Source organism: Manduca sexta, chromosome 18, assembly GCF_014839805.1.
Source record: "Manduca sexta isolate Smith_Timp_Sample1 chromosome 18, JHU_Msex_v1.0, whole genome shotgun sequence".
Taxonomy (NCBI): Eukaryota; Metazoa; Arthropoda; class Insecta; order Lepidoptera; family Sphingidae; genus Manduca; species Manduca sexta.
Window position 1 is genome coordinate 7145269 of NC_051132.1, and position 14084 is coordinate 7159352.

General features: G+C 34.8%; 1 protein-coding gene across 4 annotated transcripts in view; it reads right to left on the reverse strand.

Annotated features, from left to right (window-relative positions):
- Positions 1-14084, reverse strand: part of LOC115449436 (C-terminal-binding protein) — a 94551-nt gene that overhangs the window by 69860 nt on the left and 10607 nt on the right. The window lies entirely within an intron of this gene.

Sequence of the window (14084 nt, forward strand, 5' to 3'; positions counted from 1 at the left end):
AACTTACTTTTCTATTTAAGGACAAAAAAATAAGATTAACCAAACTGCAAAAAAAGTCTACAGATAGCCTCGAAAGGCGAGAGTAGACGGGAAGATCAGGAAAAAAAGGAGAAAAGATTAAAATACTGGCGAAAGACAAATGGAAAGTTTAATAGAGTTGAACTGTGGTAAAGTTTGCGCACTATTACTATTGAATGTTCCCACGTAGCGAGTAGGGTAAAAGCGTCGTTTGCGAACGGTGAAATGTCACGAGGCTATGGGTTAACTACGCTTAGTATTTGTTTAAAAGCATCCTGTAATTCAAATACAATGGGAACGGATATACTTGAATGTACAGCGGCCAGTGTGGTACATGTACTTAGCACTAACAATAATTGATTTTGAATAATGTACAAAAATGAACTGCTTTATGCCCAGACTTATCTTTAATTTTTAATGTAAACCCATCAGAACATTAACAATTTCTTTGTATATGACTGACTATATAATGAATATTAGAAGTCTAACCTAGTATTTGATCTATTATACTATACCAGTACGCTTCATATTAAATGTAAATCTAGTTAAATACCACTCCATTAGATATATCAACATTAAAGATTGCAGGATTATGTGACTATTTTATATATAAAACGTATTACATATTTTTAGCTGTATACAACATAGGTAATTCGTTCTCATATCAATATCAACATGTCAATATCATTTCTTAAACATTTTTCTTTCATTTAGTATTCCGACTACCTCGTAGTATGACTGCCTCAGTGTCGCAGTTGTATAACATATGTGGTACGTTAACATTCCCAGGTCTTGGGTTCAAATCCCAGGTCGTGCAAAGTGATATTAGGTTTTTGTACAATATCAAAACAAGTATTTGGCCCGCAATGTAGCCGACAATTTTATGTGCTCTCTAAAATCAAATTGAATATCAAGCACGACATGGGAAAGTTGAAGTATATAGTAATTTTTAGCTTTTGTCTGCAGCCCGGGTTAAGCCCACATTGAAACCGGTCCAACCGCCCGCTGCCTAGAGAAACAAGTCTAGAAACTGTTCATTGCAATACAAATACACAACATATAAGATAGAACGACGGTTGCACGTTCAAAGAAAGTCGCCGTACCATAGGTCCAGGCTTTCATGTCAACCAAATAATCCTGGTAGTGAATATAGTAATATAGATAAGAGTGTAACGCAAGACAAATACACTTTGTCACTTTGTGTGTATGGAATAATTGTGTATACCCGTGGGGGTCGATTTTTGTAGATCTGAATTACAATGATACCAACTACTGTATTTGATTTGAATAATTAATATATAGTTTCTATTAAAAAGTCAGCACAAAATATATTAGTTTGTATTATAAATAAAAATCAAAATTGTATTTTTATGGTATTTAACTTTCTGTTTGATTTTGTAAATTATTCTCTATATAGTAAACGCTTTTGTGAAAACTACATTAAAATTGTTGAAGGTAAATGAGACAATAATTTATATTGAAATATGCAGAAGTGGGCCGCACAGTGAGGATATCGGTCCACCTCATTCTTTCGCACGCATCATAATTCCCGATGACGTGCGCGTATTGCGCATTTTTTTCTCTCGTTTCTCGACACTCACTCCTTTTACTAAAATTCACAGCTTATAAGTTATTTTTTAAGATTTTATAAATTAGCTTTTAATCATTTTTTCTGTGTTATGAAAATAACGTTAATATTTGTTAAGAGTAAAAAACCAAAATGAGTCAATTAAAATCTAACGTCCTAACTTGTTTTAGAATTCTGCCGTATGGGCAGATAAGCTGGCAAAAAACTAGTTTATTAAAAAAATACAATCCAATCACAATCCATCAAATCAACAACATATGAAAGTGAACATGATTACCCTTTGCCTTAAGAGTTAGTTATTAGTCAACGTATAATTGAGCCAAATAACATACATACATACATATGTACAAGAGACACATAACTATACAAATATTTATGCTACAATAATAATACAACAAAGAAGACGAAACGACGACGCCTATCTAATAATTTCAATCAAAATGAGTAGATTTGAATATATTTCGTGCATTAAGTACACTCCGTAACCGAGAAGATATGGGTATCACTTGTAAGCAGCTTCTCTAAACGCTCCACCGTGGCTCGATGCTGTCGTATAACTGATTGGTTTTAGATCGGACATTGTATGTGTTATAGTATTATCATATTTCTCGTATAGATTTTTTATTATAAAGTATCAATCATTAATATAATATTAAAATTCCTTATAATGAAATGAGAAAATAACTCAAAATCAGATTAAGATATTATAGTTTATGTCAAAACACTTAAAGTAATAGAAATACAAGAGTATTTATGTTAGCGTGGTAAGTTATTATCACAATTTGACTGTTCAGAATGTCAGATACCGGAATGGAACGTCAAAAGCTGACAGTGAGTTCACCCGTAAAGTGTACACGATTTTTTTATTTGTAAGTTTTATCGCTGTCCCTATTTCATTAATATTCGTATACCAATTGTCGACCACCATTTAAAATTTTCGTCTAAGTTATATTATGTGTGCAGCTAATTAGTAACACAAAGCTAATGACATCATGGATAAAATATTTCTTATTTGATTATACTATGGACACGTACGCGCAACTTATTCTTGCGATGAGCATCACGTTTCCGCACGCAAGTTTTCACATAGTCAGCATTATTCTTATTTTTCCAACATGTCCCTGTCTTTAATGTGTGTGTTAGATTGATTTTTACCACATTACGCTGACTTGGCAAGAGTTTAAATTTAAATGTTGATCATGATGGTCATGACATAGAAAGGAAATTTATTCAATTAATTTGTGTTATAATCAATTCATTAAATTGATTTGTTAGATAATGATAACAGTAATTAAATACTATCGGTACTACATAATTTATGCGAATGTATAGCCTGCACACACTGATATTCAAAAGATAATATATAAATATTAAAATTCATACGTAATACCATACAACGAAAAAAAATGTTTAAGCATGTATATTAAAAACATTATATTTATAAAACTCTTTAAAATATAGTCATAAATAAACAAGCTAATCAATGAAATAAGAAATATTCACATTGAACATGTTATTAATTTTATAATTTAAACAATATTATTACAACCGTTAGTGTAAAATACTCAAGTACAGATTGGATACGACTAAACTTAATCAATGAAACACGAATAATTTCTATAATCTGTCTATGTGCGTCAGGCGCATTGTTTAAATTTTCTCCGTGAGCTACACTGACACATTCTCGATCCGATGCCTTAGTATTATCAATTATGCAACCATTTTTTTTACCTTGTATATGTAGGTGCCCCCATATGTTATGTATGTTTTCATGTTTACAATGAAACTGAAAAATACAAAGAAATATCAGGTTATCTTTATGACTAAAAATACTTTGAAGAACCACCTACACCGGCTTTGTACCTTTTACAAAAGTCCAGAAATGTAATCCATGGGTTTTATAAAGTTTCATATGTGACCCAACAAGCATTCACTCATCATCCTCTGTTCTCATCCCAGTTCAATAGGACGTTAACACCATATTCATGTTTTAAGCATGTAACTCAATATATTTTGCATTTTTACGACCTTCCACCTGGCGTCAATCACCTCTGGGGGATTCAATTCCGTGAAAAGCCCTAGAAAGCCGACACGAAGCGTTGCTCGAATTAGGACTCATATCCAGTACCTCCTAGTACTTATATAGCCCATTCATAAACACTGCTAGTAGGCCATTGTGGTTAAATAAGCATACATAATACTATATAGAAATGAATTCCAAAATCCTTAAATTAATTCACGTTGACTCATAATGCAAAACTGGCGGAATCGTGTATTTACTAATAAAGGCCAAAGGAATATCTCGGTACACTGTACTTAAGATGATCTCACAAGGTACTTGCTCACAAGATTTTAGCAACAGAAGCTCTTATATCAGAATTCAGATGTCATTCGCGTGGTTAAGATCCCGTTCAGTTGAAAAACGATAGATGCGCGTAAAAAAACGCTGCGCTTAGAGAGCAAATATTATGTATGTATTTTGAAGTTTCGTTCACGCGCTAATACATAGGTTATTAATGCGCGTTTTGCTAACGCGCCTATAACGCTTGTCACCTGGAAGGGGTCTTTTGCACGTGATTCACATTAATGGCTCCATTGTTTACATTACAAGTGCGCTACATTGTACATACCTGCTAAAGTTAATAGTTCTTTGGAATCAATTTAACCAATCACGCGGGGAAGTAGACTGCTATTATCAAAATACCTCAACATATAACAAGGGGTCGCTCTCTTTCTCTTACAAAAGTAATAGTATATAGTGTATACCATACATGAATACGCGCGCCAAACTAACATGCGGCCTATGTCTAGTCAGGCAAAACGTTTATCCGTCGGTGACAGCGAACACTGTCGCCTCGAATAACAATAATGAGGCGGTTAATTATTATTATTACCGCTTGGCGGACGCACTCGCACGCCGTACGTAGGTAGGTGGCGTAATCACTGAATTCTATATAATCGTGGCGCGCACACTAAGACAAGCGCGCACATACAACCGGCTGGTCGGCCGTACCCGCCGCGCCACGTGTGGTGACGTCGGCGGCGACTAGGCACAGGTAAGCGTGTACAGTGTACACGGAGCAGCGCGTCGGCGGTTATGCGCGCGATCGATCTCGCGATAAATTCAAAACAGCAAGCGGTGAATGCACCGGCCGGATGCCAGCAGTGCGCGGTCTCCTTTCATGGCGGCGAAAACACAATTTATGATCGGTACACGAAACCACCAGACATGACGAACGATGTACGAACCTCGTTGAACGAAGTTCGTCACAGTCATGATGTTGAACGCTTGCGCGCCGCTTGCTGTATACGTCGTAGTGGCGGACTCTGCCTGGGCGCGGGCGCAATGCCACGCGGACGCACGAACATTCTCGAACACTGAGATAACACGTGCAATAAAACAGCGGGAATTGCGCAACAATATGAAAAAGCGAAATGCTTCTCTTACCATAAACACCTGAGCATAAGCGACATCTTCGCATTTTGACGGAAGAGCATTTCAGGGGCACAGAATCCAAATCAAACGCGGCTGCGCCATTACAACACGTTGTAATTGAGCAACAGTCCAGTTCCAATGAATGTTATCGCAGCTTGTTCTAAAGAATCCCATTTTAGAAGTTAAACGAGTGCAATTTTGCCGGCAAGTTAAGAAAAAGAAAATGAGCTCAAAAGCTTCAAGAATAAAGTTGTAAGTTGTAACTTTACATTACCAGTTTCCATTTTCGAGAAACATGTAATTGTTCAAAACTACGTGTATATTAAAGGGAATCACATGTACTTGTTTTTTCTTTTAGAATGGTGCTGTGGTTATAGAGAGTCGGTAAATTTTAGTAATCGTAAAAAATATCAAAATTATTCTGCCTGCATTAAACCGCGGCACAAAAAAGTTGACGTCAACAGAACTAGCCATCTGTCAAACGCTGGCTGCAAAAAGTGAATAATGGAGGCCGCCGCCGGTGTGCGACCCAGCGTCGTACAATCGCGCTGTGTCGAGTCAGGTTTTCCTCTTAACAATCATACCTACGGTAATAAGAGGCCGAGCGTCGCGTCGTGTGCAAAATACTATATAAGTTACCAAAAACATCTCTAGTTGATGTCGTGCACCACGTACAAATGTTTTGTATATATGAATATATGGAACACCACTGAATATATGACACGTGGAATACCAGGCAGGCGCAAGGTGAACGACTTACATGAAATATTAATGCGACGGTTTCGCCGACAAAAACCCATAGTCGCAAATGGAAACACGCGCAAACGGAAAGGGTGTAACGCAAATTAGAGCGGCATTAGCAACTTTCAAGTAACATTAAAGGAGTTTCTGTTATTACCGCATACGACAATGCGAGCGACTAACTTGGGTTGGAAAAGCACGGAAGATTATATAATACAGCTAACTTCGAAACGCAAGTTAACGCAAACTTGTGTTTTATGTGCACACGTGCATACTGTTTGATGTACGTAATGTTATGAGAACTGTTCTAAACTACTAGCAAAGGGGGCGATCGGGGGGGCTGGCACAGACTGCAGAGGGAGGCGCAATTCGGTGCGTCAACTTCCTGGGACCAATTCGCTCGAGTGTTCACTAAAATATAGTTCAAAGTAAGTTGAAGTATAACTGTGATACTACAACCAACTGTGCGAAACAAAATTCCACGCTTTAAATAAAACTTGCGTTCTATATTTATATTGTACGTTTGTACCACAAAACATAGACTAAGAATGTGGAAATTATAATGAATTCACATTCTAATAGATAATTGCCAATTGCGCTATTCTATTTTTTGCATAGAGGCCACGTTACAGGCATAACCTATTATTTAGATGTATCCAATCTGTATGAATTAAACCATGTAAGGAAAATTAGGAAATGCATCTTTAAGGAATATAAAAAACCAGTTTAGAAGAATGCTATAATTAGTCGCCAATCTGGCCGAATAAACTTAATAATAATATGCATTTGTAAATCAAAACACTAGTTTACTAAAAATTATCAACAAAATATGCAAACGAATATCAATATCTGTTATGTTACCGTTTGTAATAGTAATGTGATTTGGATAAGTGAGTGACCAAGAAAACATAATAGACATTTCGACAATTTGGTAGCTTAAATAGGTATACGTACATATATTATATTATTATATATCCCTAGTTAAATCGTAAGTATAACGACGCGACGATAGCATCTAAACATAGACACCATTTTAAAAAAAATATTATGAAAAATATTTTTAGAAAATTCGCCAGTATAATGATAGTGTAATATGTAATTGTATCCCTTATTTTGTAAAATTTCATTTTTATAGCGCGAAAAGGCCAATATTATTTGAATGTTAGAGTTCCTGTGTTATTCGACACTCAAAGCAGCGAATACAAACAAGTATTTAGCAATAGATCACCTAAAACAAAAAATATAACTACAATATATAAAAGATAAGTTATCGACAAACGCTTTCGAGAAGCGTTATATGTACATGGCAACGTCCAAAGGAGTGGTCTCCTCGAATCATCTCGCATCCTAAGGCGGGTGGAGAATGGGGTGGTAGAAGGGGCGCCAAGCGACTCAGGAGTGATCAGGGTGGTTCCAAGGTCGGCGCCCTTGTCTACGTAACCTAACTGCGACCTAGCTGTGTCGCCGGGCCTCTTGAGTCGTTTTAACGATTAATATCGAGTTATCGTCGGGTTTATACTATATAAATATTGTAAATGTGACTTCGTTTATTTTATAAAAAGTTAAAGAAACAATTAGAGCGTAACTGTTTCAATGAATGTTACTGCATTCTTTTTATATATGAGAAAAGTTACTAATCAATTAGTCTAGAGATTTGATATGTAGTGTTTATTATAAGTTATTATTTTCATTTGGTAAAGGTAAAATCCTTGCTACAATAAAACTTACTTAAAAAAACGTAATAAAACATTGGAATAACTAATTACCTAATAGAAAACATTACACGTGGCAGTGCTGCATAGATTGCATAATATTGTATTTCTAAGAACCGTTATCGTTGCAGCATAATCACTTTTATTGCTAGTTTGATTCGTATGCAATTTAATACGACAAATATGAAAAATGAGTCATGTGTGTACGTTACGTTGCATCGAGTCCATTGCACGTCTTTAATATTATCATCGTCAGGTTCATGAAACCTAGTAATATAATATTCAATAATTCATATTAAGGCAATATACTCAATATAATATTAGCCCTGTATTATATACTGTCCCACTAATGGGCACAGGCTGGTTGAGACCTTGCTCCAGCAGTGCGGATTGGCAGATTTTATTTCATTTTACAGATACTCATATGGCTGTAATAGATGCAACTCGGTTTCGCTCTGAAGTGCGATATCAGCCGAGACGCTGTCAAATTAAAGTCAGCATCAAGCATTAAGGTCCTCGCTATTTAATAAACCGATAGCAATAAGATCCCAAATGATATCTTAAGTTACAGTATATGACGGATTTAGACACCTGGCTTTGTTTTTTAAAAGCCCGACTCAACTGAAAACAACATAAAATATGTTTATTAAATAGTTTAAGACATTAACTGTCAACTTGAGATTCTACTCAAAGATGAAATAATTTATTAATACTGCCCATAGTAGCATATTGCAAATAATACATATATCTATAAGATATTCGATTTTTTTTTCTTTCAAAACAAAAAATAGTTAATAAAACTGTTATGTTTACGTGTGTATTGAAAGCAGGCAGTACGAAACGATAGCATCAACAAAAGCTTTCACTCAGTAACGACCACTTTGCGAGCACAACACATAGATCGTATCTGTAGCGGTAAACATTCGCCATTTTCATACAAAACTCTACACAGAATTATACATGACCGGCCTTTACCTGAGGTTTAGATAGCATATTATTTGCTTTAGTTGAATGTATGGTAACATTTATAAAAAAAAAAAACTAGTACCTAAATTCATAAAATATAAACAAAATATTTAATTTAAATACCAATCAAATTATCTGACTAATATTATAAGCGCGAAAAGAAAAAAATAAAATTTTCGTTTGAGAGAAACACAGAAACCGCTAAAATAATTTGGCACACGGTTAAATGTAGACCATATCCGAGATAGCATACAATAGGCTTCTTTTTATCCTGGTAATTTTCCTCGATAGTAAATAATTGACTTCGTACGTATAGCAGCTATACTTCATAGGGCCAGCGACAAAAGTCGTTACTGAAGGTAAGCAGGTTGGTAGCAGGAAAGGCTTTCCAGGCGGTCGAAATCACGAAAATAACTCTGTATTAAATATACGTTATCGATGCGTATCTTTCCTTAACTTCATAGTTTTAATAAAGGATTTGTGATAACCATCCTAAGTAAAAAATAAACTCATTAGGATTCATTACTCATTAAACCTGTGAAGTAATTTTCACATTGTTTTTTTTATACGTGCACGATAAAGTTACCTAGCTGCACCTGATGATAAGTGACGTGGAGTCCAATAGAATATAGACTGACCACAGACGATTACCGCTCGGCAGTCGAAATAATGTTGCCGGCCTCTAGGAAACGGATGTACACAATCTGATCACGGAACGCGAAACATTTAAGTTGGCCACTATGGCGGGTTTTAACACCTTGTGTACGGCAGTCGCTATCGGGTAGATATAAAATATATCCTACCACTAGCAAAGCGCATATCCAGGTTAAAGATAAATCTATAAAAAATATCAATCACTAAGGATAAACATGACATCACTTTTTTTATAAGCAATACCTATAAGCAAATACGTGCACGTTTTATTTTTATCAGCTTAGAAAATACGAAGCAATAAAAGATCCACGCTTTGAAAGCGTAATATGAGAGACACGTGCACGGCCTCTATTGTAATTGATTGCTTACGATACATTATAAATAAAAGTTATACAGAGGAAATGCCAATGCATAATTAAATTTAAAATATACCTATGACTGGATTACACGTTTGACCTTGGCTTCGATCGGGTTTTATGTCGATTTTGCACATTTGAAATTGAGTATTTACAGGCATAAATTGACATATCGTTGTATTATTACCAGTATGCGAAATAAACTTATAACATTTAGAGATAATTAAGTTTCCTGTTAGTGTAATATATAATTTTCTAAAACAATTTAGTAGTTTCACAGATCACTCTTGTATTAATGACAAATCATAGTTGTGAACGCAGTATTTATGTTTAATTACAGAAGATATTTTTTTATATAATCATCATTTGGTGTGGAATATCTTTATTCTTTTAATTTATTTTATTAATTAGTTTTTATTATTTATATTGGCAGCGTGTGAAACTATTATATTAAAATCTATACTTATATAAAAGATAAAAAATATACGTACAGTGTATTAAAATATTGTCTTCTGGAAATACCATGAGATGTTTGCTATACATATTTCTCAGGAAACATCAAAATAAGCAAGTCCTGCATCTACAAGGGTGTAGGCTGGATACACAAGACGTCTATTTAAATTCTGCTTACGTGTCCGTCTCGGCAGCTTTATGTGACGGGAGAGATAGGGTGGGGAACGGACGTCGACATTTCCCCAATGCCCCGGCTGACGTAAACTAAACGATTTGTATCCACTTCCAATGGAATTGTTTTCCGAAGTGGCGTTATTTCTCTCCACGAAATTTGTTTTTGATTGTTAGAATTTCATTAAAAGTGGCTTCGCGGAATTAATGTATAAAATTTGGATTTAATTTGCTAGGTTTTAATAACTACCGTTTGAATTCACGCCGAATTTGGTTCCAGTTGTAGTCAGTGAAATCAGAGGCAATTCTGATGCTTATTATTACGTGTTTAATTATAATTTATGACGTTACTAACAATAATAATAAAAATTAAATCTTCCTCAAGACTTATGCATACGGCATTCTTTCTATTTATTTGAAAATGTTATTAAAACAAGCTTCTGTTCGTCATTCCATTTGGAAAGAATGTACGAACTTGCTCTAAAAGAGCCGATACCATAATTGAAAGAAGTGATTCAATATGAATAATTTATCATTATTTGCACGATTCTTTAAGAAACTTTCAAACAGCCTAAAGACATTATGTTGAAATACCAATGTGTGAAATGTGTAACTATAGAGAGCTAGTTGGTGCGGTGTCGGCGGAAATCTTGCGGAGACGACGTTTCTTTTATGTGCTCGGATCGTGTCTCGTAGCGGCAGTAAAAAGTGGCTGACTTGACCGAACCAGTGAGAAGTCGGCAGACATGAATCGTGCGTCTCTCCCAGCTCTCAAAGGGCAGGATATGTTTAAATTAACAACATGCTCGTTAACGCCCTTAGGATGTGTTTTAATGTTGTCTGCTGTATTGAATAGACTTTGTGACCTTAACTTCATCCAATAAGTATTCGAATTTTAAATAAAAACCGAAGTTATCAGCTGTGTCATTGTCGGAAGCGTCTCGATTATAATATGTAAATGATTACTATTTTTGTATTCCTAAGTAACGTTCAAGACTTATTTTCGACTGCTATTTTCGTAATTACGTAATTTTGTTTTTTTAACAAACTGCAATATGTCTTGCGATAAGCGTTAAAGTATACTATGGGAAAATTTAATGAATATTGGTGACATTAGACGTGCACTAATTGTGATATAAATTATGATCCAGTATTCGTGTAAATTTCATTAATTATAATAATTAGTCATATGGAACACGTATACTTCATAACAATCTTATATTAACTTTACCTAAATCCATAAACTAAGCTCATTAACAACATAGATTTTCTTCTATAAATCTTATGTCACATTTATAATTAATATAGAAAAAGGAAAGGATTAGCCATAATTTCGCCATTAGTCTACAAAAAATAAAGTTCTATAGTTTTGTGACGAAATTCTTATTTGCAACCAACAAATGAAAACGGATAATAGAAACGAAAAATTGACTTGTCCAACAACTATTTAACATTCTACCATAGGTGTTATTAGAGAATATATACAAACCAGCTCCAGCCTTAAGGCCATACTGGACAGTTCCGTAGTGGAGGGCTTGCCTATTTTACTTTGCAATGTGGTGCACGACAACATATTACTTGATATTATACAAACATCCAAATTCAAATTCAAATTTTATTGCACTCCACAATCATTTTATACATAAGATAAGATGTTACATTTTAATACACGTGACATAATCGTGGACCCTGTCGGACACGGCAAAGTTTCAAGAGAGAGAGAAACTATACAATTAACTACTTATAATAGGTATTTGTTACATGCATGTATATATTATTATATTTTTTTATTTTATTTTATACGCGAAAATAGTCACCGCACCGCGTCGAATTCGTATCCAGCTGTATTCTATACATAATAATATACTAGTATAATAATTCATATTAGTGTGCTTGTATAATATTATATATAGAAATGTTACAAAATGGTATGAAATTATTTTTGCAGTGCGGTTTAATTTTTAACACGTTTTAATGATACATACGTGGCGGGATAAAACTGCAGCTACTGGTCGTAGGACCGGTACGTGATACACATTGCTAAAACGAACTTTATTATAAGACACGTTCATGCATCACTGAACCACCATCACGATTATGTCGGCGATGCGTAACAGAAGTAAGTCGGATTGTACCTATAATTATAGATGTGAAATTATCGTAATTTATTCCATTAAAGGACGTTTTGTATCTCATATCAATATTTTAATGCGTAAACGACGTTTTGTTTATATGTATTCGCGTTGGAGCCGTAATTGTATTCTACTAGGTATGCACCGAACTATTAAATACAAAACTCTAGATAAACTTTTAAATTACAAATAACAACTTTGCTCAACTCTCTAATTATTGCGTGACAATCGTGTTTCTATTTCTGTTTAATTGACTTAAGTAATATTGAAATCGTAAAGTTCGTGGTATCAAATGCTAACTTTATTAATTATTGGCAACATTTAATGCTGAATTCCCTAAGTTAATTTGATAAATAACAAAAATGTCGATGTTTCATTAAGAATACTACGTTTACACGTGTTATAAAGGCGACTCCGCACTGCATATAAAATCTTGCAACATATCTTTAAACCAGCTGTGCACTCTGCAGACCTAGTGCTCTTCGATCGCGCCTGCTTATAGCCTGTCGCTGACACACCACTCTCCGTAAAAACAACGTGCCTTCACAATACTACAATAGGTGGCTGAGCCAAGCGGTTTTCGCACCACCACCACCCCACACCCGGCGTCATGCCTCCCCCTCCCATTGGCCTCTCCATCGTCCGCCCGCAGTCGCTACTTGTATGACTCAGCACTAAGCTTTGGGTCAAATTCGACGAGTCGGCACCACTGGCTTGTTTTTCGCTGTGAACGCTCGTTTTTTACGGCGATAAAGCATTCTGTAATGGCGATGATACAGTAGTGTGAGATGAAGGTGAGCCACGACTAGGAATAAATTATCATCACATTCCCTGTTTAAAAAAAAAAAATGCGACTTGGAATGCAAACAGTGAACTTTTCTTAGAATTGTTTGAAATATTAACATTTTTTTAAAGTAAAAAAAAATAATATGGTTTTGACAAAATATGTATTTTCGACTTAAAAGTTTATAAAAGATAATTTTCCATGACGATGTAATCGTGGATAATGAAGCGTCAACAAATTTGGGGTCACAACTATTATATTTTTGGTTATAATAATTAAAAGCTGTACCTAAAGTCTACAGACAGACTTCATTAATGGCAAAGAACTATAAAGGTAAATAACATCGACTGGCGGAAACGTAGCCTCACCGAGGGTTTCCGAAACAAACGAATATCCAATTAGCTATTTCACTTGGCATTTATTACCCTTGAAAAGCTCCAACCAATGGATAAAAGTAACATCGACGCAAAAATAGGTTACACAAAAAGCGAAAACTGATAATTTTTTTAAAGATGCTACGCACTTTTTGATTTCTATTTCAAAGTCTGTTTATCCTACACATACTATTATTTTTTTCAGTAAAAGGCTGGTTCAACAATCTAAGTTTAATTGCTACAGAAGACACCCGTAGGTATAGATAAGAATGAAATTCATTAAACGCATGATTATTGATAATGTGTATTTGTATACATTTTATCGGAAAAAATCTAAGATACTATTTCTAAATTCAAAATATTTACTCTAGTGAAATCACGAGCAACATCACAAACTCATAATAAAAGACACATCAACGACGAGAGCACTATTCGCGCCGCGCTTTTATATTTCTCTTATAGGCAATCTACGTAGACCAAATAAATCTAAGTAATTATTAGGTAGACCAATTACAAAATAATTGATTGGATCTGGATATCTTTGACACATTCACATTAACAAATATATTAGTCTACTGGCTTAATGTAGATGGAGGCGAAATAAATTTTACAAGCGCAGCGCACAATGGAATGATCGTGTTCAAATGGATAATGCACCACGTTATATCTTTAGACTCAACGACAATCACTTACGAAGAT